Consider the following 27,392-nt stretch of genomic DNA (forward strand, 5'->3'; position numbering starts at 1 on the left):
ATTAGACATTTACGAGCTTTGGTTTACAATTGTCTTCTCCACGGCAGCAGCAAAGAGGGCTATGGACTCTGAAAGCAGAGTGGTGTAAACACTGAGCTGCTGACGTGCACAGCTCAGCAGTCTCCCAAGGCTGTTGGTGGGGTCACAGCAGAGCGGCGCCATGCAGGGTAGCCCGACTAGTTGGCTTCAGGCATCGCTCGTGCAGCGTTGACGCCCAGCGGCTCAGCGATGCTTGTGATTAGGTCATGCTTGAGGACCTCATAGAGACTGTCCCAGTCAGTTTACAGCAGTTCCGCATGGAAAGGCGATGGTACTGTAGAGTTACAACATGGCTTCTCCATCAGATCAAGGCTGTGGACGCCAGTGTCAGCTAACAGGTATGAGTCAGGTGCGGGAGCAGCTAGTGCAACTCCCAAGTACAGCGACAGGGTGACAGTGTGTCAAAAGCCATCAGTCCTGCCCCAGTGAGCCAGTGCCACTAGCAGAAGGCTCAAAGTCTTCACATCAGCAGATGAGAGACAGCAGCTTATTCCACCAGACCAGCTGCAATCTCGAAGGTAGCAGTAATCTCACGAATGATCACGAGTCTTGACTCGATGTTGGCTCACTGTAATTGCAACAGAGAAAGGCTCAGAAGCACGAGCATTTACAGTTGTCTGTCGAAGGCAGTCATCTTATGTCTTGGCAAGGATGAGCGAATGTGCCCTCGTTTTCTAGGTCTGTCAGCTGTCTTCACAGCACCTTGGTGTCCCACCAATGGGTTTCAGCTCTTCTGTTTGGTGCTTTAAATATCTTGGGTCACTGGTAACTGAGAATAATTATACGAGAGAAGAAATACATGCAAGGATTACAGTTGGTAACAGGAGCTACTTTGCACTAATTAAAGTATTTAAAGCAAGAAGCCTTAAGTAGGAATCTGAAGCTGACAGTGAATCATACAGTAATAAGACGTGTAGTGATGTATGATTCGGGGACCATACAATGACGCAAAATGATGAGGAGTTGTTGCAGAGATGAGAAAGGAAGATAGTTAGGAAAATCTTCGGGCTAGTGAATGATACGGGTTTTTGGCAAATCAGAAATAACAAGGAGATCATAGAGTAGTACGACAAACCAGATATCGTGACAGGAATAAAGAGTAAAACGCTTCGCTGGTTCGGACATGTAGAAAGAGTGGTGGAGAGCAGCGCAATCAAAGTTTTCAAAGGAAAACCAGGTGGACGCCTTATAAGGGGCAGACCACGGACCAGATGGCTAGACAACGTGAAGGAGCACTTCAGAAGAATGGGAGCTAGAAGATGGAGAGCCAGCAGAGAAGAGTGGGTGGAGATTGTCCAGGAGGCCAAGGCCCTACAGGGGATTTAGCGCCAAGGGGTAAGTACAAAGTAAGGCTGGCTGTGGGCTGAGATGTAGCAGTAATCTGGCGGATGATAGCACATCACCAGTCCTGCTTCGATGTTGGCTCACTGTAACTGCAACACAAAAGGGCTTGGAAGCATGAGCATTTACAATTGTCTGTAGAAGGCAGTCATCTTATGTCTTGGCAAGGAGGAGCGCACGTGCCCTCGTTTTTTAGGTTTGTCTGCTGTCTTCACCGCACCTTGGCGTCCCACCAATGACTTTCAGCTCTTCAGTTTGATGCTTTTCTGCAGTATCAGAAGGCTGAAAGGCGTCACTGTGTAAGATTTACACGTTGTTTTAGAATCTAGTAGCGCTGTCAAAATGATGTCATGTTTCCTGCACAGTAAGGTCATCTTACTGAACTGGCGATTCATACTGAGACGTGGCTACCCTTGCTCTCTGGCCAGATCTCACCCGTGTGACATGCAGAATGGAATAGTATGCTAATAACAGGTATACTGTGACACTTGCGTTTGAAATCATAAGTCTGGATACGGCAGCGATGCAGGGGTAGTACTAATTATCTACGTTTCCTCTTTCTCTACTGGGCTTCTATACGTGGAGGTGAAAAAATTGGACGCTGGGCCATCTGGAGCAGACGAGAAAAACAAAAAGGGGGACGACCATCACAGGGGTCGCTCCTGTGAGACGCAGACAGAAGTGTCTTTTCATAGCTGGGCAGGGAACTCACTACAAGGAGAAAGTGGCAGTACGGTCTTTGTGTGAGCAGATGGACAGGCGTGAAACATTGGCCCACCCTGGCCTCGGACAATGTGAAAGAATGCAATTATGGTGGTAAAAATGCAATGTCCTCCCCGTTTCCTCCAGTCCGGCCTGCGGACACCATGGAGCGTCCACAGGTGGACGGGCAAAAACTCGCCAGTGACGTGAATAATTTAGGGAAAAGCTATTCTCAGCATGCAGGAGTATAGACTCTACATCAGATAACATCTTTTGAAAGCAGAACAAAAAACGCCACCATCTCTGGCATTATTGCGGAGCTAGTGACTCTTCTAACTGATGTTAAGAGAGCAAAACCTACTTTTTCCCTTTTGTTTTCTCGTGGTGGCGATATTGCTCTGGCGGGAAGAACATGCCCTGTCATTGCTAGTCGGCTGTGACGTCCATCCTGAATTCCACTTTTTGAGTAGAGGTGTAGGAGAAGTTGATAGGGAGAGTTTTTGCGGAGGCGATGGAGGGAGTGGGAGATACTTTATAAAATTATAGTACAGGGCAAGGTTGGCGGGAAAACAGAAGATCGAGGAAATTTCAGATGCGCGACAAGATGTTCTGAATCAGACGGCAAGTAGAAAAGTTACATTTTGGGAGAAAGATTAGGGATTCGGAGTCAAATGGCGGCAGTGGAATGCACGCACAACCAGCAGTGACAGGGAGCCACGTCGAGATACAATGGTTCGACGACAACCAAGACAGCTCCCTGTAAGGATATATTGCTACTTCAGCGTATCAGCACGCTAGGGATGGATAGGCGCGATAATTTATTCGCTTGGATGGAAGTTGCATCCTCCATAAAGATCGCTCTGCCCCAATGATGTTGTTGTCTTCATTCTCTGTCAATTCCTTGCCATGCAATCACAACATACCTACCGTGCGACTTCTCACTTATGTACTTATGATAGGGACGCATCATTATCCGACTGATATCCTCACTCATCCTTGGACCTTGCCAACCAATAGGGATGACCGTTAATGTGAACCATCATATGTTATCGGCAATGAGCTTGCTTTGATAAGCAGCAAACCCCATGCCATAAGAAGGAGTTACAGAAGAGTCAGAGAGACCCCACTCTGGATACAGTGCTGAGGCCTTCTTACACCAGATCACGTTATCGAAAATCCTTTGCACAACTTATTAGCACTGGATCCTGGGAAGAGACCTGATACCGGAATTTTACTGGTTAGATCAGACAGCAGAACTTCAATTAGAGGGCGAGGTCTCAGAACACCTCTCACTCAAGCGATGTGAGGCAATAACCTCTGTTGTGTGCTACGACATTGCGGTGTCGGCTCTCCTGCCTGTATGACAATCCAATTGTAACACTGCACTTGAGTCTGGCTTACCGTGACTCAGCACTGACTGGAGGAAACTTTAAATTTTTTTTAAATTTTTACATTCGCTTATGATAGCTTTCTGTGGCGCAACACTACGTTTTCCAATGCTACGAAAAATATCGAACCTATCAGTTTATTAATTTTAAATTAATAAACGGCTTGACTGACACCAAATATGAACCTATCAGTTTATTAATTTAAAGGTTCGATAATTAAATCACTCAATTTTACCATTAAGGTTAATTTTCTCTGAGCCTCAAATCACACTGACATGCCATCAAAGGAGACTGTCGGGTGGGAGGGGAGGGGTGGGCTAACTATTTTTCCTGTTCACCCTTTAATTTATGTTAAAATTCCTCAAGCTGGCGTATTGTCTTATGACTCTGTTGCCGTTACATTCAGATTTGGCCAGATGGTCAGTAGTTACATGAGGCCACGAATATGCCATTTATTTCGGAGAGTTGGCCCCGAAAGAGGCCTGGTGACCTAATCTTTAAATGATCAATCCAGGCCTTCAGTCCAGGACACAGGAACTGTTAGCTCCAGACCCTCCAGATATGTTGGCATTTGGCACCATTTCATATTTCACACAAGTGCACTTTGGAGAGGAAGCCAAGGTATCAAAAGTCCTTAGAGGCATCTCTCAGCCCAGTCATATGCAGATGTTTGAAGATGCAAAGCGTGCTGCTTCACAAGTAGCAGTAACACGGAAGTTGTCAATATCTTAGTCAAGCCTATTTTTTCATCGCTTGGGAAGCAGGCTCATGTAACATCCAAGTGCTATGAAATGTCATCAGTACCAGAATACTGACCGGAATCTTGCCACATCTTAGGTGGTTGCTCACACGCTGTTAATCAAAGTACCACTCTTGTGTCTAGTACCATGAATCCGTCAGCAGTAAGATACTAATTTACATTGTGCCACTTTTCTACTTTTGCGCATCAACTCCCTTGGACTGCTTTTGCAATGAGCAAGGTAGATTTCTCTCTCTCTCTCTCTCTTCCTCTGGGATTAGTTCTCAATTTAATTGCTCTCTTGAACTACAAACGTGCTTATCTTATATATTTCCTGACCTACAGGCAGGATAGAATCTCGCCATTTATGATACAAACATAACTTTTGTAATAGGTGGAGGAGATTAGTTTTGAATGTCCCATCGACAACAACGTCATTAGAGACAGAGCACAAACTCGAATTAGGGAATGGTAGAGACGAAAAGTGACCATGCCCTTACAAAGGAAGCATCCCAGCATTTGCCTTAAGAGGTTTAGGAAAATCATGGAAAACCCCAATCAGAATGGCTGGACCCTGGTCTGAAACATCATTCTCCCGAATGCGAGTCCAGTGTGTTAACCACTGTGCTACCTCACTCAGTTTTTGTAACAGCATTACCTCAAATTGTGTTCTCTTTCGTTACTATATATTTTTAAATTAACATATCAAAATGCCTCTGAGTGTTGCTTTCTCCTGTCCTCTTTCTATTAACTGAACAACCTCTAGACATCACCACCCCCACCAGTTGAAGAAGAATCTGACAGCCTACGCAGTCAATGAGCCATACATTTTTAGGTGAGTGACTATCTCTGTGTCTGATAGGCAAAAGCTGTGAGGTCATTTATTATTCTTTAATCCCAGATGCTGCAGACACATTGAGTGTTTTGATAACAGTAACAGTCGGTTACCAATATTACACCACAGTTGTCTATGATTCTTTTGTACAAATCTACAAGTCAGTGTTATTCAAGTGTGATCTGTCACTTTAAAAGAAATCCAATTGTCGTTGGTCATAATTTGCCAAGTCAGTACTGGTGACAGAAGAACAATTTATTTCACGTTAACCACACTGCAAGTGGTGACCATAGGCTTTTCCTTCCTTGTGTACTTATATCAACTGCAGCTGTGAGGTAAAGGTTGCAACACTGAACAAGCAGCCTGGCTGGCAACTCAGAGGGCTGGCCTGGCACTGCACAGGGTGAGCCATCCCAGTGTTCGGCCTTCGCAGAAGCAGGTCCGAACCACTACTGGGACAAGGGCATCAGTCCATGCAGAGGCATCAATGGACCACCTTGATAGCCCAGCAGACAAGGATGTTGTTCCTGCCTAACCCACTGATGGTAGCAGCTTGCTGCACCATCCTGTGTTGAACATTGATGGCACCTCTGGCGTTGCTGAGATGATGATAGTGCCATCTCCACTGCCTCTGACACTGCCAGCAATGGTGACGCTGCCACAGCTGCCATTGAATCACAGCACACTGACATTAAGGAAACTGACATGCAGTTGTCAGTGTTGCCAGTTGCAGAAAAGCAAAGGCAAGTGCCACTCATCAACCAGCTATTGTTCACTCTGACTTGCAAGGTATCTCGGATCAGTTGCTGGCCGCCATGTGTGCAAACTTAAATTCTCAAATTTCTGAGTTCAGCACAATGCTAGATGAGAAAAGTGATAAATTAAGTGCACAACTTTAAAACCTGCTCAACCAACAGTTCCAAGCCCTACAATCTGTAAAATACACATTTTTTCAGCCTTTCATGGACACAGCAATGAAATTCATTGGCACCTACATGCTCAGGCAATGGATCTTCAGATTCAGGGAGAGGTCCTGAGCTTTGCTTACAGATAATAAGCAAACACAGAAGACTTTAGAAATAAAATTAAGTTCTGTAGATGAAAATTTTTGGGCATGGAGGAACAGGTAACCAACATTGCTATTCAAATTTAGGGACAGAATGCAAAAGTGTGGAGGAAACTTGAATTGTCTTTTCTGGGTGTGCAGAATCATTCTCACCTATGGAGCCAAGAGTGGTGATGATGAGAGAAAACTAGTAAAGTTTCAACCAGGCTTTAATGAAAATATCACAGCATCATATGCTGAAATAGAAATACGCCTGATGATAAAATTAGTGATAACTTGCAATGCAAGAAGGTTGACCAACAGAATCTTGTTTCTGGTGCAGGAATGTATGTGTTGCCTAGCACTCAGATGATCTAGCCATTTCAGGAGGCGACATCACTCAGTCAGGCAGTGTGCTAAAACAGACAGCTTTTATATCAGATGGCAGTAAGTGTGCAGATCAACTTCAGCCCAGGCTTGTTGTAATGCCTGTGTACACACTAAGGAATACCTGCAAGGATGTGAAAAACAACTGGAATAAATTCATTCACCTCAACAGAAAGAGCACTGCTGATTCCCGTGGGAACTTCTTCACAGAATTTGGTCAAGGAAGAACTAATAAATTAGACACCTACAAATTTCTGCCTTCATATCCAAATTCCACCCCTGAACTGGGAACAGTTTTGTGGGTTAAATTTGAAAATTCATCCAGAAGACTCCCTACAGAACTTTCAGGACTGGTATGGGTCTATGAGTACCAGTTGTGGTCCATCTATCACAGCTTTTGTTCAGCATCTCATCTCCAAGCCAACTTGTTGATGCAAATAATGAGATGCTACTGTGTGTGTTTCGTGCAACTAAAGATGGAGTTTTTTGGCTGAGCAATGGAACCAGCCACATCAACAAAATGTTAGGAGTTTTTTTTATCATGGATGCATCTTACAACCCTTGTGGTAGGGCATTACATTACTTCTTCTTGTGTGAGGTGGCGGCAGTGCGTCATCTGGAGCCTCCCACAGATTTTGAGGAGGTATCTGAACTCTACCACCGAATACTAAAATGGGCACGGCAACAGCCGTTGAGTGTTCCCATTGTTAATATGAAGTAGTCATTTGTGGTTTTGTGAACTTTGGATGACTTTCAGCAAAAAAGAAATTGTCAACTGCCTGCCGATGAAGGGATAAATACAAGAAACAATCAGTCACAAAGGAGCCATGGTCATAACCTAAATTGCTCAGGCCACACAAGTGATCAGTCAGTCAAAATGACAGGAACACTGCATTGATATGATTTATGAATACTAGAGGGTGGAATCAACAAGCAAATCACTGGCTGTGGGTGCCTCTGCAGAACAACAATGGGGAACATGCACAACAGGTGACTGATGCTAGTGTCTCTGAGATCACTCCAGAAACTATCTTTCACAAACCAGTTACACTCATGGTTGGGCCACTGAGGTGCAGCAGCAAGGCACAAGCAAAAACAGGACAATTGTGTGCCATGTGACAGTGAACTCCATGGATGTTACTTCAGATAAGCTAGGCAGCTGAAGTGACTACACTGGTTTGCCACACATTTGCATTGGGTCAAATGCATACCTCACTTCAAGCTTTCTCCAGAAGATGATCTTCAAACTAAAATAGTAGTGACTTTGAGAAACATTAGAAGAAAGGGACTTCTCAGGACAGGGAAATATGATAGAACTGCCAAGAAAGCCATTATCAAGAAGGGGATTCACTATTGGTAAGGAGTCACCCTAAAGCATATTTGCTGAAAGAAAGTATTGCTAATTTCTATCTATTGTACAATGGACTCTATGTATTTAAAAAGGTGCTAGTTGACCACCCATACATAGCTGTTAATCTGAATTCTGGGGCAGAACAGCGCATTCAGATGATTAGCAATATTTATCAGCTACAGGCTGCAAACTTTAGAATTAAGATCTTTTGTCTTTTGGAATTCTGTAGTCTTATGTGCTTGTATGGCAGGCAAAAATTTTAATACTGTTAACTTGAACAGATTGAAAGAGAAAGATGAGTATTAATTTGTGTGCTTTAATAGCATGTAATTTTCTTTTTATCACCTAAAGAGTATCACGTAACTGGGTGAGGAATCATCCAGCACTGGACGTCAAGAGAGAGGAATAGGAAGGAGTATCTCTGGAGTAGGAATACAGTGCTCAGGTCAGGAAGAGTAGGATGCTGGGAAGATGATCACGTAAACTACAATGTCTAGAGAGATCATAGAGGTGGTACCAGTGAGAATCTGTTCCCTTTGAGGCAGGAGCACCTTGACTATGGCCTCCTGTGTGTGTTTAGTGTGACAGGCATACAGACTACATCTCCTAATAATACTTGCCATTGACAGGGTGTACCTGTGGATCGATCTAGAGCCCTGACATCCTCACAACTTAGTATGTTGTCCCATTGCCCATGACGCAAGTAGTCAGCACACAAACATTATCACACACTCACAGACATGAATGCTCACCAGAGCCAGCCACTAATATAAGTGAATTGGATCTTTTATTTTTTGTTATGAGTTAGTTGAACATTCTACATAACATAGACAAGGGAGAAGAGGAAAACTGAAAGAACAAAACAGTAAACAATACATAACATAGACAAGGGAGAAGAGGAAAACTGAAAGAACAAAACAGTAAGCAATCAGAGGTGATAACTTAAGCATCTTGATGAGCAGGTACATGAGCAGAATAGTAAAAGGTTAAATGAAACAGAGAGAATTAAATAAAAGTAGGGGTTAATAAAAGGAGAGCTTAAGATACCACTAGCCCAGACAGTAGTTGAAAGTGTGGACATGGGGTAAATCATGCAATACACAGAAGAGGGTACACTGAAAATGCAGATCAGTTGAAATCCCTTATTCGGCTAATGACTATTGGGAATTGTAGAAGGAAAAACCAAAGAATTAAATGGTAAGTAACAGCACTCTCATGACACATAGACTCTTTATCTATGGCACTCCATTCGTGATTTTAAAATAATTCAAATGTAACCTCACCCTGAGGTCAGGAGGTCATAATGTTCTGAGAATAAGATACCAATGAGAAGAGTTAATGAAAATGTACAGTAATTATTTTAAAAAACTCAGGGGAAGGAGTCCTAAGTCTATCAAAGGTCAACAAAGACCTGATAAGTGACAAAAAAGAAGACATGGAGACATAGAAAGTAGGCAGGTGAGGTGTCCCATCTAAGAAGCAGCCAGAAGCCCCAAAAGCAAACTTCAATGCGAGGGGAACATACACCCTCCCTCCTCCCCCTCTCCTCTCTTAATAGAGGTACCCCACTCAGGAACTGCCTAGGAAAGACTAGAAACATGGACAGGGCAAGAAAAACACAGACCACATGATAGGGAGGAGCAGTTAGGGTGAGGCCTTAGGTGGACCACCAAGCTCAGGCAGCCAAAGCCCTGTCTAGGTAGAGGAGGCAACAGTGTGTTCTGCCAAGCTCTCGATGGGTCAATAAGGTTAAGTGGCTCTCACTTCAAGGGAGTAGTAAAAGCCCCTTTCATGAATAAATTATAAAACTAAGTCAGTCACTGAGGCACTGTCTTCTAACACCCGAAGTTGCATGTCAGGGAGATCAGGAGTCTGCCACAGGGTGGCTAGGTTGGGACAGTTCAGCAAATGTGGATCATTGTCAAATGGGAACCACAATTACAGTGAGGTGGATCTTTGCAATTGAGGAGATGACCTGAGTCAGCCAAGTACAGCCAATGTGGAGCCATCAAAGGATGGTAGATTCCTTGCGAGAGGCCTGCATGGAGGATCTCCATGTATTCATAGCCTCCTTTGTGAGCCATTCCATATTCCAGATCCCTAAAACTTGACGTTGTTCAGTTTACAGAATACCAATCTCAAGAGTCAGCTTGCTAGTAACCAGTTTAGCTAAGCTATCAAGTTCATTCCCTGGGATCCCAATGTGACCTGGGGTCCAGACAAAGGTCTCTGAGTGCTCACATTGTTCAGTGGCATACAGGGAATACTGGATAGCCAGAGCCAAAGGATAGTGAGGATAACACTGGTCAAGAGCTTGCAGACTGTTCAAGGAGTCACTGCAGAAGAGACTCACCAGTGCAGTAACTGATATGCTCAAGAGCACAAGAGATGGCTACCAACTCTTCACCTCTATTCGGCAAGGAGCTCACTTCAGTATGTCCCACATGACTATAAGTAAAGCCTACATGACCAGCCATCAGTATTTAACTGCTTATGAACCCTGAGATGCAGCAAGGATGGAGATGAATTGGTGGCTGAATGCCTCAGATTGAACCGAGTCTTTTGGACCTTGTGATAGGTCAATATGATGCTGAGGGATGCACCATGGAGCTGCACCCCAGAGATGTACAAGAGGGGGTCCAGATGAGATGTGATAGAGGGAACAACTGGAGTTCAGAGAGGAGTGACTGGATGCAGATTGTGATTTTAATCCCTGATTTGGACCACCACTGCAGGAGAAGATCTCCCTGTTTGGAAGGAATGTGTGTACCATAACTGACAACCTGTTGTTGGCACCTGATCCCAGTGGAGCAACCACAGTCTCCATGAGTAAGCTGTTCACAGGGCTAGTCTGAAAGGCTCCAGTCACAAGTCAAACCTCGCAGTGGTTATCAGCAATGCTGAGGATGAAGCCAAACCTCACACCTGATTCATAAGGTGGCAGAAGGGTAGTGGGATCTGTACCACAGCTGGTGTTATTCAGACAGTGAAGTGTATTAAGGTGCAGCCAGCACTTTTGCTTAAGCTGGCAAAAATGGGGAAGAAACGTCAACCGAGCATCGAAGACCAGTCCTAAAAAGCAGTAAATCTTGAGCCGTATTGTGACTGGTGTTGGTGCTGTTGGTAGTTTGGCATCGTGTGATAGGGATAGTGCAATCTCATTTTCTTTTGTGTTTTCTGGTGCCACGAAGTTTGCTAGCATTGTCTGTCTTTGGGTGGCAGCAGAAGCAGTTATCGATATCTAGTATGGTGGTACTATCTTTGGAGGGACATCAAGTGTTTCCCGGGTTGGAGTGTGTCAGGGAGTTTAGTTGGGACGGAGAAGCAGTGAAGTTGCAGTGCGCAGGCACTGATAGATCGAGGGGCTGTAGTTGTGAGGGCCACAACCTCTTTGTCCACCAGACCCGGGACATTTGAGTTGAGTGAACATTAACCCAGTAGTGAAACCTCCACTATTTTGAGATCACGCTGTTTGTTCACGTGTTGCTGCTCGCAGGGTCGCCGAGACGAAGAGCAATGAGTGGAGTGTTTGGAATTGGAGAAATTAATTAGCCATTCTACCCTTCGTATTATTAATCAATGAATTCCTTGTGTTGTTATTGGTGAAGTTCAACCAGAGGTATTTTTTTACCGAGTGGCCGCTAACACCCCAGTTAGCTGCCCTGGAGGTTAGCGTATTTTTGTGGCAGTTTATCTTTCCTCGACTTTTTTTTAGTTAGAAATTGCCTCTTAATAGTGAAATTTTGATGACAGTCTTTTTTTAAAATATTTTAGTATCTCCTGGAGAAGTTTAACTAGTTCTTAAGAATTTGCTATCCAGGTCTTCAGCCGTCAAATTGTTTTTGAGTTATTACTATTGGAGACTTCAGCTGACAACTAATTTGAATTTCTGCTCAATAAGACCTTCAGCCATGAGTGCAACTTGCTTAAGAATTTTTTTAAGTTAAACATTGTGTCTTAACAGTCAAATTTGATAATTGTTCCTTATTGTCAACTTTATTTGCAAATGCTTTCAAATAAATTGTACGTGACTTTTTAAAAAAATTGAGCAACCAATGGTAACTGATTATGGCTCCATCCACACCGAATCCTACTTTTCCCTAAGTACCAGGTCTCAAATCTCCACCACATTGAGTCGCTTGTTGGCGAGGTAAAGTTCTGGTTGTGGGTGAATGGTCCAACATTGACAGAAGTGTATGACATGAATATTAGCAGCTGAAAACCGAAAGCTAGGGGTGAGGCCCCATGACTGGGCCTTTCGTATGGCACTTGCAGTTGATGTTCAGTAACTAGGTGAGGGACACTCAGCACAGAGCCCTGCAGGGCTCCATTCTCTTGGAGGTGGGGGGTATTGTGGGAAGCACCAACCTGAACCCAGAAAGTAAGATGCGACAAGAAGTTCTGAATAAAAATCGGAAGTGGGTCCTGGAGACCCCATTCGTGTAAGGCAGCGAGGAGGTGGTGCTGCTATGTGGTGGCATAAGCCTTTAGAAGGTGGAAGAAGATGGCTATAAAATGTTGATATTGGACAAAAGCTGTTTGGATGGCAGGCTCCAGATAAACCAGATTATCTGTAGCAGAACAGCTTCAGTGAAAACCACTCTGGGATGGAGCCAAAAGACCCTGACACTCAAGGTGACAACACAGCCGCCAGCTCACCAAGGGTACAAGCAACTTACAGAAAACATTGGTGAGATTAATTGGGTGATGACTATCTGTCTCTAGAAAGTGCTTACCCAGTTTTAGTATAGGTGAGATGATGCTTTTTCACCACTGTGAAGGAAACTGTTGAGTTATGGGTTTATTGCCCTAGTGAAGGGGGTACATGAAGGAAAAAGCGCAAAGGTGGAGCATACACTGCATTAGGTGACCTTTCTACATAATCTGCACTTCTGGAAAATTTTGAAAATTGATGGCAGGTCAAACCCAACAATGGGGATCATGTGTTTGTTTAATGAAAAGTTGTAGGAAATTTTGGAAATGTAAATTCGATTCACAGGTCATAAACAAGGTCCAAGCATGGTCTGCACCAAGAAAACCATCCGATGGAGAGGCAGAGGGGGAAAGGGATAGTGGAAGTACAAGCTTGCAACAAAGAAAGAAAGTCATGCTGCAAAGCCTGGGGCTCCATGGTAATGTAAAGCAGCATTGGACATCATCACCCATATAATTCACAAACCCACACACAAGATACAATGCTGGTCCTTGAAGAAGTAAATCATTACTTCCTAACCTCAGTGAGTGAGCTGAAAAACAAAATCAAGCAAAGTGGCACTTGTGCACTAGATCATCTTGGTGCTGTGTCCCATAGGAGGTATGCTTTCCACTGGAATGTTGTCACCCCAGAGGATATTGTAAAAGCTGTGGCAAGGTTCACTAACTCCAAAAGTATGGACTGTTATTGTTTCTCTAACTACGTGATGAAAATAATAATACACTTTATCTGTCAACCTCTTTCTTTCATTTTTAATGTGTGTTTAGAATCTGGAGTTTTTCCAGATGCACTCACAACTGCTAAAGTGATACCAGTCTTTAAAAAGGGAGATAAGCATCTGCTCCAAAACTATCGACCAGTTTCTATTGTCCCATTTTTCCCTAAAGTTTTTGAATATCTAATGTACAGCCAACTAAATAACTATTTTGAAAAGCACGATCTCCTCTCCAACAGACAGTTTGCATATCAATATGGTAAAAATACCACTACTGCTGTCACTGAAGATGTTAACCAGGTGTTAATTGCATTCGAAAATAAGGATCTAGTATCAGTTGTACTTTGTGATCTTATTAAAGCCTTTGACTGCATACCATTTAACACCCTACTTGCAAAACTGGAATTTTATGGCATGCACAAACCATCTTTAGATGTAATCAAATCATACTTAAGTAATAGGAGACAGTTTGTAATAATTAAAAATAGATGCTCCTTGATGAAGGAAGTACGGACTGGAGGGCCTCAGGACTCGGTCCTAGGTCCTTATCTGTTCATCACTGCAGTTAATGACTTACCTTACCTTGTATGAGAAAATTGAATTGTGTGTTAAGCAGATGACACAACAGAACTGCATCAGCCAACACAGGAAAAACTAGAACTAGTAATGAATTGGTTTTCTTCTAATGAACTCCTATGTAATCCTGATAAAACATAAGAACTAATTCTGGGTTTAACTACAGCTGTTGAAAGCAAATCAGTAGAATTGTTAGGATTCCACATTAATTCAAAGTTAAGCTGGGAGGAACATATTAGCCATATCTGTAAGAGAATAGCAAGAGAGTATCATCTCATCTGGAGACCGACAGGTGTAGTCACTGATAAGTGTTTAAAGATGGTATATTTTGGCCTGTTTCAATCACACATTCCCTATGGCATATTGTTATGGGGATATTCTTGCTTTTTCAGTGAAATTCTGAAAATTCAAAAAAAGTAATCAGAATGATGAGCAAAGTTAAGCTTAAGGAACACTGCCACCCCCTCTTTATCAAGCACATGATATTAACTGTTGTAAATCTATACATCTACATAGCAGTGCTTTATGTCAAAAGCAACTTAAATGAGTTTGAGACCAGAGAGAACATATACCCCCACAAAACCAGAGGAAAACTGGACTTTAACATACCAAGACACACACTCATGATGACTGCGAACTCACACAAAATAATGAGTTTAAAACTCTTCAATAAACTTCCAGCATCTGCTCGGTCACTGACCAAATATTTTCAAACGTGAGATTTATGACTGGTTACTCAAACACCCATTTTATAAGACAACAGAATATTTTGAAGTAATCATTAACATTAGTGGACAAGAATATTCCTAAAAGCAGTGGAATTAAATTGTAAAAACTTTGCTGTGAAGTTGAATAAAAATCTCTCGGTGTACATGCCGCGTCAATTCAGGATAAAACTCTAAGCTTTCGACCACTACCTCCATGGTTGTCGTCAGGGCTAAAACTGACTGTCGTAAACTAGCAAGGCTCCCACTTTTATATGCAAAGCACAGCTTCTGATTGGCTCGAATATGTCATAGCAACAGCGATATGGCGCGTGGTGAAGTGGTGTAATCTACTTACATAGATGTAGTTTCTATTCCATGTTGCTTGCAGCGCCATCCCTTGAATTAGGAGGTAAAGTGCGGGACGTTTTCCTCTGCAATTTTTCTTTATCCAGTGCACTCTTCTAGGTGTTGCTAAGTGCATAGCCTTTGTCTCTGTTAAAGTTATTATCGCTAAGTCTAATTTCGACTGCTTCCTGGATCACAGAGTCCCAGTAATTTGATGTGTGGGCTATTACTCTTGTTTCTTCAAATAAAATCTTATGCTTGTTAAGCAGGCTATGTACTGGATAAAGAAAAATTGCAGAGGAAAACTTCCCACACTTTACCTCCTGATTTAAGGGATGGTGCTGCAAGCAACGCAGGATAGAAACTACATCTATGGAAGTAGAGGGCACCACTTCATTACGCACCATATCGCTGTTGCTATGATGTATTCCAGCCAATCAGAAGCCGTCCTTTGCATATAAAAGTGAGAGCCTTGCTAGTTTACAACAGTCAGTTTTAGCCCTGACGACGACCATGGAGGTAGTGGTCAAAAGCTTGGAGTTTTATCCTGAACTGAAGTGGGATGTACACCGAGAGATTTTTATTCAAGAAATACGGTGCTAAAGACTTTTTAGCCACTTTACTGTAAAGTTACTGTTAATTGTATATTTAATGTTCAGACCTATTCCGCTGTAAGTGAATACCGAATAGCCAAATACATGATCACAAAGGAATTGTGAACCCCCTTGGGGCTGGAAAGAACTTTGAATTGTCATGAAACCAAAGCTCACTGTGTAATGAAAGGGCATAAAGTTGAGACCTATTGATTGAGGTAGCACCTACATGAGAGAGAAGGTGACCACAGGAAAAAACGAAAACAAGTCCTTTAAGTATTTGTATTACCACAGTATGAGTAGGTGTCAGGTACCTATAACAATAAGATGAATTAACATGTAAACAAACCTCAAGTCTGAGCAAGGTTAGTTTACAACTGAACCATCACAGTTGTGTATCACAGGGTCCATTTCTGAGATGGCCTCAATCAGTCAAAGTCATCTGCAGGATTGGGGGAGTGGCTATCTCTGGATAGGTCAGATGAAAATAGGCGGTGGTGAGCAGATACCTTCCAAGCCCTAGGAAAAAGCGGGCGGCAGCAAGCTAAGAAACTGCAGGGATATGTTTCAGTGGCTGCAGCAGTGACACTGAGTCCCATTGTGACCAGAGAGCAACTGTCCTTGGGACTCTGTTACTGCCCTTCAGCCTTGCAGGATGGTTCTGCTCATAGTTTGAAAGTCAGTGGCCACTGCTCACCCCAGTCCACGGGTCAGGCTGTGCAAAATACTAGTTGGCACCCTTCGTCACCTCTGATGAGACATTGTAGCTGTCTGTTTCACAATGGCCAAGCCCGCCAACTACTTATGGGGAGTGTTGTAAGAAAACAGTGGTCCCTGTTAGATTGTGGGAGGAAAGCTAAGCCCTTCCAAACCAGTGATAAGAAAACACACCAGGTGTGGCATAGTCAGACTCTGAAGCATGAAAAATTTCCAGGATTCCACAAATTTAGTGCACACGAAGTTTAGTAATAGTGTAGTTCATTGTTTGTTATGAACACCCCTCTTGGGACAAACTGTCCTTAAGGGCTAGAGCAAATCAGAAAATAGTGAATTTCTTAAAATAATGCATGCTATATAAGTTTCAAATAACATTTATTTTGTTAAATAAAAATTTCTATTGTAAAGTAAATTCTGGCAAATTGGGAAGACTGCCTCTGGAACTTGGTTCCCGCTCCTGTGCAAGGATTACATCAGTCCCACTGCTTTTGTAATTTTTGTTCATGAATTTGTAGGGCTAATTTCTCGCTGTAGTTGTATTTGTAAACATTGATGTATGGACTGATTAGCAAGGAATTCTGATTCCCAAGTGAGAATTGCCTAAATCAATATCCTGGAGTGAGCAGCTGTAAGCCATGGCAGACCTCCTATTTGGTGTGGCCACAAAGACTGCCCTTTCCAGTGCCAGAGTGCAAGAGAGACATATAATTCAGCTAATCTGATTACTGATTCACATTGATGGTGAGATAACAACTAGACTGATACCTATCAGTTGATCAATTGACTCATTCAATTTGACCATTAAAGCTTATTTTCTCTGACTATCAAACTATACTGATGCAATGTCTTTGAAGCAGACTACTGGGTGGAGGGGCTAACTATTTTTCCTTTTCACCATTTTATTTACATTTCAATCCCTCCAGATGGCAGGTCATCTTAAAGTTTGTAGCTGTTATGTGCAAATACGACCAGAGGGTAAGCGGTTGCACAGAGCTAACAATCCATCACGCATTTCAGAGAGCTGGTGCCCAAACAGGCCTGGCAGCTTAATCTTCAAATGAGGAAGTCACACCTCCAGTCCAAAAACAATCTACCCACTTGACATATGATGGCATCTGGTAGCATTTCACTTATTGCAAAAGTGGTCAGTGGAGAAATGCTGGCACCAGTATTATGCATCACAAAAGTGCAATGTGGAGAGGTGCCTGAGGTACTGAAAGTCCTCAAAGACCATCTCTCAGCCCAGTAGTACACATTTTTTTGAAGATTCAAGATACTGCAGTGAAGCAGAAGTCAAGGCTGTCTTTACATCACTTGGGGAGTAGTCTTATTAACACACCACTGCTATCAAGCACCATGAATACCAATCAAGAACTTGCCATGACTCAGGTAGTCGCTCATTCACTGTTAAATGAAGTACAATGCTCATGTCTACTACCACAAATCCGTTAGCAGTAATGAAGTAATTTACATCATGCCGGCTCCATTTCTCCTTGTGATTTGCTACCTTTAACCTTATGTATGTTTATATTGTTTATTTCCAGCCAGCAGTGCGATGAAAGCTCACCATTTGCACCAGCAGTCAAAATTTTCACAACAACAAGGAGAAAAATGTGATGGCCTACACTGTCAATAGGCCATACATCAGGTGTGACTCTCTCTCTCTCTCTCTCTCTCTCTCTCTCTCTCTCTCTCTCTCTCTCTCTCTCTCTCTCTCTCTTTTATAGGGCAAAGGTGTGAAGTCTTTTATCAATCTTTAATTCCAGCTACTGAAGACATGTTGATTATTTTGATCACAGTAACACTCCATTAAGTTCAAGTGATTAACCAAATTCCTACTTGCTATACAAAGTAACAGACTTGGAAATGGCAAGTATTCTAGAAACTTACAAGTTATGTTTAACACTGAATACTTTTCACTTTCATTAGTGAGAGTAAGGCCAGCGGCATGGGCTTGCAATCTAATGATCTGTAGAGGCCATTACAGCCTAGTACTGGTGCTCATTTTCAGGTTGGCTGTATCTGATGCCAACACTGTCATGAACTCAGACATGACAGAAAGGGAAAGACTCTCTACTACGAAAAAAGCAGCAAAGACTTTCTCTCCTGAATGAATAGCATTTCCCCACCATAAACACACTCATTTAGCTACTGCCTACAGACCCATATTCACAATCGTAGGGATAAGTGCTGACTCTTGTGATTGTGCACTTCCATTTGACATCATTTAAACTATGACACTGTGAAAGTTGTGGTTCTGTCAGTATTATAGTTCTTAAATCAGCTACACGACATATATACATTTCAATTTTTTGTATGGACACAGTTCGACATGTGTATTTCTCTGAATGGTAGGAAGTTATGTTCAAGGGGTATATGAAGCACTCATCTAAACAAATTATTATTATATTAAGCATATTATGTATTTTACCACTATTATTAAAATCATAGGCATAAGTGGCATGTTAAAAGTGATTTACAGCAGGTTATGCTTGTGGAAGAGGGTGAAATTGAGCCAGTAACTGATTTTTACGTGCTTCTATGAACCACTTGCCCTCTAGCCATTTTTTTTCTTTCTGTCTTTTTTTGCCTTCTATTTTTCCTTTTGCCTGCTTCATTTTTATATTTTCTCTTTTCATCAATTAAAATCAATCTCTCTTGTGATATCCCAGGAATCTATTAGGCCTCAAGTTAGAACTATTTGATCCACTGCTGCCTTCATTGCTCCATGTCTCAAAACTATCATTCATCATTTACTGTCTTCCTTTTCCCTCTTTCAGCCAGTTATTGCCTAAAGTTCCCTTTGAAACAATCAACAAGATCTGATTCTTTCAACTTACCTAGGTCCTTCTCCTAATTTCCTATCTTTTTGCCATTTCTTCAGTTTTAATCTACGTTTCATAACCAATAAATTATGGTCAGAGTTCACATCTGCCTCTGGAAATGCCTTACAGTTTAAAATCTGTTTCCAAAATCTCTGTCTTACCATTATATGATCGATCTGAAATTTTCCAGTGTGTCTTCCCCGTATACAACATTCTTTAGTGACTTAAACCAAATGTTAGCTTAAATTAAATCAGGCTCTGTGCCAAATTCTAGCTGGTGGCTTCCTCTAACATTCCTTTTCCCCAGTTCACATTCTCCTACCATTTTTCCTTTTTCTACTACCCAATTCTAGTCACCCATCACAAATTTTGTCTCCCTGAACTGCCTTAATAATTTCTTTTACCTCAACGAACAGTCTTCTGATCTCTTCATCATTTTTGGCAGTAGCTGGCATATAAACTTTTATTACTGTGTTAGGTGTTGGCTTCATGTTTGTCTTGAATAAGACTGTGGATTCACTATGTAGTAGCTTATCCACATTTCTATTTTCTTATTGATTATATTATTACACCTACTCCTGCACTGAAACTATTTGATTCTGAATTTACAACCCTTTAATCACTTACCAGAAATTCTGTTCATCCTGCCACCAAAAGTAACAAATTCCCTCTATATCTAACTTTGACCTATTCATTTCCCTTTTAAATTTTCCATCGTATCTACCAGACTAAGGGATTTAACATTGCACAGACTGATCTGTACAAAGCCAGTTTGCTTTTCCGGATGATGACATCCTCCTGAGTAGTCCCTGGCAAAAGATCCAAATGGGAGACGATTTTACATCCAGAATATTTTACCAAAGAGAATGCTGCCAAAAAGAGCCAAATGGGGGACAATTTTACATACAGAATGTTTTACCCAAGAGACTGTCATCGTTTAATCGTACAGTAGATCTGCACATCATCAATAAGAGTAATGGCTGCAGTTTCCCCTTGCTTTCAACCTTCCTCAGTATCAGCACAGCAAGACCATGTTGGTTGATATTCGAAGGCTAGATTAATTGACAGTGCAGATTTTTACTACTGAAAAGGATGGCCCCTTCAGGTACCACATGTTTGGTGGCATCTGAACAGATACTCTTCCACTGTGGTTGTTTCCATGGCACAACTAACTGCATCGCTGGGCACACAAGCCACTCCACCATGGCAAGGTTTGTGGCTCAGAGGGGGTGGCAACTCAAGCTAAACAATCCACCCTATAGTGTGTTAAGGAAAAACTATAAAATAACAAGGAAAAATAATATTTTCCACTCAATAAAAGTGCTGGCTTGTTTTTTGACAAACCTTTGTAACAATTTAACCCGGTGAGGATGTGGTAGGGTCAATTTGACACCACTCATTTTGTTTTGTTGGCAGTTCTTTGTTATGCAGTTGCACATTGTTGAAGTTCTCAGTAGCTGTAATTATTGAACTCCCTTCTCTAATGTGTGCAAGCAGTTGGCTGCCGTCCATGAAAGGAAATGAATGAGTGCAAACAGTAAGAGGGAACTTTTGACCCTTCCACAATTCCGAAGCAGTATTTCTGTGCCTTTTTCAAATTATCTTTTTTCATGAATATTCTGTGCTTTTTGGTGTTTTTAGTCAAAATGGATAATGAAGAAAGGGAGGCTGAGTGTAGACATTGTTGGCTGGCAGAATTATCAAACAGTGAAAATGACTTTACAACAGATGGCCGTGAAAATGAAGATTGTGTAAGTGAGCACATGAGGGCAGTGACATTGGAGATAATGTACCCCTAAATCAACTACAAAATATTGCCCATAATGGTGTGTTACCAGAGTTAGTCAAGCGATTGGAAAAGTAGGTACGCAGTTCACTTTATTTTGGTAAAGATGGATCAAAGTGGTGCAAAAATCCACCTTAACAACAAGTTTGGACTCATTTTGAAAATATCATCAGGCAGGTTAACTGGCATGAGTTTAGTCGCAAGATTGGCAAAGGCAGAGTTTGAATGCTGGAGTCTGTTTTCCAACGAAAATATGCTTAGTATTATCTTGAAATACACAAACTTGCAAATTGCAGAAAGGAAAGCAGCTTGTGAAGTAGTTGCAAATCATTACTTTACGAAGGAACTGACCATGAATGAGCTCTTATGTAGGCTTGTTGTACATACCGATCTAGGAGGCAGAACACTGCTCTCTATTGGGCTTCAGATAGAATAGGTACTGTAATATTTCACCTGACAATGACATGGAAATGTTTTCATTTTATTCAAAGCTGTCTTTGTATTGATGATAAATTCACACATGAAGAAAGAAAACAGCTGGACAACTTAGCACCAATACCTCAGATATTTGAAATATTCATAAAAACTGCAAGAAAGCCTTTGTACTAGGGGAACATACAACCATAGATCAAATGCTACTTATATTCAGAGGCAGATGAAAAGTTAGAAAATACGTTCCATTAAAACCAGCAAAATATGGCATAAAAATATTTCCCTTGGTCAATGCAAAGAATTTCTATACCTTCAACCTCGAAATATATGCTGGGAAGCAGACAAAGGTACCATTTTCACTGAGTAAGAAACAATTTGATGTGGTGAATCAGCTGGTGCAACCCATTTCAAAAACAGGACATAATGTGACTTTTAATAACTAGTTTACAAGCTATGAACTAGTGTCACATCTGCAGAAAGAACAAAAGCTAATTTCTGTGGAAACAGTGTGTAAGAACAAGAGGCAAATCCCTCCTGAATTTTGCAAAACTCATGGTGCAGAAAACTACTCATCTAAGTTCAGTTTCAGAAAGGATATTACACTTGTTTCTCATATACCAAAGAAAAACAAAGTTGTTTTGCATGTGCCTAGTCTTATAATTCTAAGGGAGGTGGAGTTGACGTTGCAGATGAGCTGTCAGAGACTTATGATGTAAGCCACAACTAAAAAAAAAAAATGGCCTCAGACTGTATTCTACACAACACTAATTATGGCCAGCATAAATGCTGTTATTGTTCAGCAATCTAATACCAATAAAAACCAAAAGCGTTGTAATTTCATAAAAACACTAGGCCCTATGCTTGTCACTTGAGTGCCTGACAAGAAATACCTTAACTGCCAAGCACTTTGCGTATGATAAAAAGAGAATTTAGTGGAGAATGTTCACAACAATCAACTGCCAGAGTCCAAGGTGCATGAAAAAGATGTCAAGAGTGTCCCTATACTAGACATCATAAGACACCTCATGTTTGTGAAGGTTGTCATAAGAACATTTGTCAAGAACACCTTGTTCCATTCTGCCACCAGTGTGCTATGGCAAGAGATGATTAACAGCTTATGTCAAAAGTTTATTGTTCATTTGAGTTTGAAGCAGCTCATAAATACTTAGCAAAAAATCTGAATTGCTGATAATAATGTATGATTTTGTTGATTTCAAAAAAATGTAATGTTATGATCTGTTAAAATGTTTATTTTACAGACTTTATGTAAAAATTAATTAATAAAGCATTTGTACACTTAATGATGTTTATTTATATGAAAAGTATTTAATTAATAATTAATTCATAAATTAAATTACCATCTTTTGTTAAACAGTGCCAATAAATACTTTAAAAATATAAATGAAAAACAGGGTCAATGCGACCTTCCACATCCTTGATGTACTCTCCTTGCACCACATCCTCGCCTGGTTAATGGGGAAAATTAATGTTAGATAAGTGTAAAAACCTAAAGCAGTTAACGTTGCTATAAGAAGAAAACTGATCAGTGATAGGAGTAAAGTGGTGGTGACAATAACAACATTTCTTAGGAAAGACAAAATCAGAACGTTTGGGAACACACAAATTACAACATGGCGGGTGCACATGTAAAAAGGAATGAAATTATAGCATGCATTACACCATAAAACAGGAATTTGAACATTTTATTTTGTTCATTTGACATGATTCCATTTATAAAGAGTAAGAATATATGAGAAAAATGGGTCTCTTCCCTGAAAAACAATGGTTATAAGGGAGTTGACTGATCTATAAAAATCAAAGCTTCTGTATACTAACTGTTATGAAACGAGTAAGCTAGAAAATTGTCACATAGAAGAAGGTGTAATTACACTCCTGGAAATTGAAATAAGAACACCGTGAATTCATTGTCCCAGGAAGGGGAAACTTTATTGACACATTCCTGGGGTCAGATACATCACATGATCACACTGACAGAACCACAGGCATATAGACACAGGCAACAGAGCATGCACAATGTCGGCACTAGTACAGTGTATATCCACCTTTCGCAGCAATGCAGGCTGCTATTCTCCCATGGAGACGATCGTAGAGATGCTGGATGTAGTCCTGTGGAACGGCTTGCCATGCCATTTCCACCTGGCACCTCAGTTGGACCAGCGTTCGTGCTGGACGTGCAGACCGCGTGAGACGACGCTTCATCCAGTCCCAAACATGCTCAATGGGGGACAGATACAGAGATCTTGCTGGCTAGGGTAGTTGACTTACACCTTCTAGAACACGTTGGGTGGCACAGGATACATGCGGACGTGCATTGTCCTGTTGGAACAGCAAGTTCCCTTGCCGGTCTAGGAATGGTAGAACGATGGGTTCGATGACGGTTTGGATGTACCGTGCACTATTCAGTGTCCCCTCGAAGATCACCAGAGGTGTACGGCCAGTGTAGGAGATCGCTCCCCACACCATGATGCCGGGTGTTGGCCCTGTGTGCCTCGGTCGTATGCAGTCCTGATTGTGGCGCTCACCTGCACGGCGCCAAACACGCATACGACTATCATTGGCACCAAGGCAGAAGCGACTCTCATCGCTGAAGATGACACGTCTCCATTCGTCCCTCCATTCATGCCTGTCGCGACACCACTGGAGGCGGGCTGCACGATGTTGGGGCGTGAGCGGAAGACGGCCTAACGGTGTGCGGGACCATAGCCCAGCTTCATGGAGACGGTTGCGAATGGTCCTCGCCGATACCCCAGGAGCAACAGTGTCCCTAATTTGCTGGGAAGTGGCGGTGCGGTCCCCTACGGCACTGCGTAGGATCCTAACGGTCTTGGTGTGCATCTGTGCGTCGCTGCGGTCCGGTCCCAGGTCGACGGGCACGTGCACCTTCCGCCGACCACTGGCGACAACATCGATGTACTGTGGAGACCTCACGCCCCACGTGTTGGCAATTCGGCGGTATGTCCATCCGGCCTCCCGCATGCCCACTATACGCCCTCGCTCAAAGTCCGTCAACTGCACATACGGTTCACGTCCACGCTGTCGCGGCATGCTACCAGTGTTAAAGACTGCGATGGAGCTCCGTATGCCACGGCAAACTGGCTGACATTGACGGCGGCGGTGCACAAATGCTGCGCAGCTAGCACCATTCAACGGCCAACACCGCGGTTCCTGGTGTGTCATTGCTTGTACAGCCCTCTCGCAGTGTCCAGAGCAAGTATGGTGGGTCTGACACACTGGTGTCAATGTGTTCTTTTTTCCATTTCCAGGAGTGTAGATGAATGACGAACACAAACTTCACTTAACAGAAGTTTATTTAGCACTTGAACATACAAGAGTGCAGAGCAAACTGCCTCTGGCCAGAACACATATGGTATACATACAGTTACATAACATTCCAGTACAATGATTCTTGACATTTGTGGATACTTCTAGAATGTACCCGCACAAATATAGAAACTAAAATTTTACACCTGAGGGTTTTTCATTGTGTTTGTGTCCATGGCTTTTGTAACCATATATATTTTATATTTATTCCTTCCCCCCCCCCCTCCCCCCCCCCCTCATGAACCATGGACCTTGCCATTGGTGGGGAGGCTTGTGTGCCTCAGTGACACAGATAGCCGTACCGTAGGTGCAACCACAACGGAGGGGTATCTGTTGAGAGGCCAGACAAACGTGTAGTTCCTGAAGAGGAGCAGCAGCCTTTTCACTAGATGCAGGGGCAACAGTCTGGATGGTTGACTGATCTGGCCTTGTAATGCTAACCAAAATGGCCTTGCTGTTCTGGTACTGCGAACGGTCGAAAGCAAGGGGAAACTGCAGCCATAATTTTTCCCGAGGGCATGCAGCTTTAGTGTATGATTAAATGATGATGGTGTCCTCTTGGGTAAAATATTCCAAAGGTAAAATAGTCCCCCATTCGGATCTCCAGGCGGGGACTACTCAAGAGGACGTCGTTATCAGGAGAAAGAAAACTGGCTTTCTACGGATTGGAGCATGGAATGTAAGATCCCTTAATCGGGCAAGTAGGTTAGAAAATTTAAAAAGGGAAATGGATAGGTTAAAGTTAGATATAGTGGGAATTAGTGAAGTTCGGTGGCAGGAGGAGCAATACTTTTGGTCAGGTGAATACAGGGTTATAAATACAAAATCAAATAGGGGTAATGCTGGAGTAGGATTAATAATGAGTAAAAAAAAAAAAAAGGAAAAAAAAACCAGAAGTGTGGCTAAGCTACTACAAACAGCATAGTGAACGCATTATTGTGGCCAAGATAGACATGAAGCCCACGCCTACTACAGTAGTACAAGTTTATATGCCAACTAGCTCTGCAGATGACGAAGAAATTGATGAAATATATGATGAGATAAAAGAAATTATTCAGAGAGTGAAGGGAGGCAAAAATTTAATAGTGATGGGTGACTGGAATTCAATAGTAAAAAAGGAAGAGAAGGAAGCTAACACTTGGTTCAAGAATCATGAAAGAAGGTTGTATACATGGAAGAACCCTGGAGATACTAAAAGGTATCAGATAGATTATATAATGGTAAGACAAAGATTTAGGAACCAGGTTTTAAATAGTAGGACATTTCCAGGGGCAGATGTGGACTCCGACCACAATCTATTAGTTATGAGCTGTAGATTAAAACTGAAGAAACTGCAAAAAGGTGGGAATTTAAGGAGATGGGACCTGGATAGACTGAAAGAACCAGAGGTTGTGCAGAGTTTCAGGGAGAGCATAAGGGAACAATTGACAGGAATGGGGGAAAGAAATACAGTAGAAGAAGAATGGGTAGCTTTGAGGGATGAAATAGTGAAGGCAGCAGAGAATCAAATAGGTAAAAAGATGAGGGCTAGTAGAAACCCTTGGGTAACAGAAGAAATACTGAATTTTATTGATGAAAGGAGAAAATATAAAAATGCAAAGAATGAAGCAGGCAAAATGGAATACAAACGTCTCAAAAATGATATCGACAGGAAGTGCAAAATGGCTTAGCGGGGTCGGCTAGAGGACAAATGTAAGAATGTAAAGGCTTATCTGACTGAGGGTGAGATAGATACTGCCTACAGAAAATTAAAGAGACCTTTGGAGAAAGGAGAACCATTTGCATGAATATCAAGAGCTCAGATGGAAACCCAGTTGTAAGCAAAGAAGGGAAAGCAGAAAGGTGGAAGGAGTATATAGAGGGTCTATACAAGGACGATGTACTTGAGGAGAATATTATGGAATTGCAAGAGGATGTAGATGAAGATGAAATGGGAGATATGATACTGCGTGAAGAGTTCGACAGAGCACTGAAAGACCTGAGTCGAAACAAGGCCCCCGGAGTAGACAACAATCCATTAGAACTACTGACAGCCTTGGGAGAGCCAGTCCTGACAAAACTCTACCATCTGGTGAGCAAGATGTATGAGACAGTCAAAATACCCTCAGACTTCAAGAAGAATATAATAATTCCAATCCCAAAGAAATCAGGTGTTGACAGATGTGAAAATTACCGAACTATCTGTTTAATTAGTCACAGCTGCAAAATACTAACACGAATTCTTTACTGACGAATGGAAAAACTGATAGAAGCTGACCTCGGGGAAGATCAGTTTGGATTCCGCAGAAATGTTGGAACACGTGAGGCAATACTGACCCTACGATTTATCTTAGAAGAAAGAGTTAGGAAAGGCAAACCTACGTTTCTAGCATTTGTAGACTTAGAGAAAGCTTTTGACAATGTTGACTGGAATACTCTCTTTCAAATTCTGAAGGTGGCAGGGGTAAAATACAGGGAGCAAACGGCTATTTACAAGTTCTACAGAAAGCAGATGGCAGTTGTAAGAGTCGAGGCGTATGAAAGGGAAGCAGTGGTTAGGAAGGGAGTGAGACAGGGTTGTAGCCTCTCCCCTATGTTATTCAATCTGTATATTGAGCAAGCAATAAAGGAAACAAAAGAAAATTTCGGAGTAGGTATTAAAATCCATGGAGAAGAAATAAAAACTTTGAGGAGGACTTGGAAGAGCAGTTGAACAGAATGGACAGTGTCTTGAAAGGAGGGTATAAGATGAACATCGACAAAAGCAAAACGATGATAATGGAATGTAGTCGAATTAAGTCGGGTGATGCTGAGGGAATTAGATTAGGAAATGA

Source organism: Schistocerca gregaria, chromosome 7 (assembly GCF_023897955.1).
Source record: "Schistocerca gregaria isolate iqSchGreg1 chromosome 7, iqSchGreg1.2, whole genome shotgun sequence".
NCBI classification, from domain to species: Eukaryota; Metazoa; Arthropoda; class Insecta; order Orthoptera; family Acrididae; genus Schistocerca; species Schistocerca gregaria.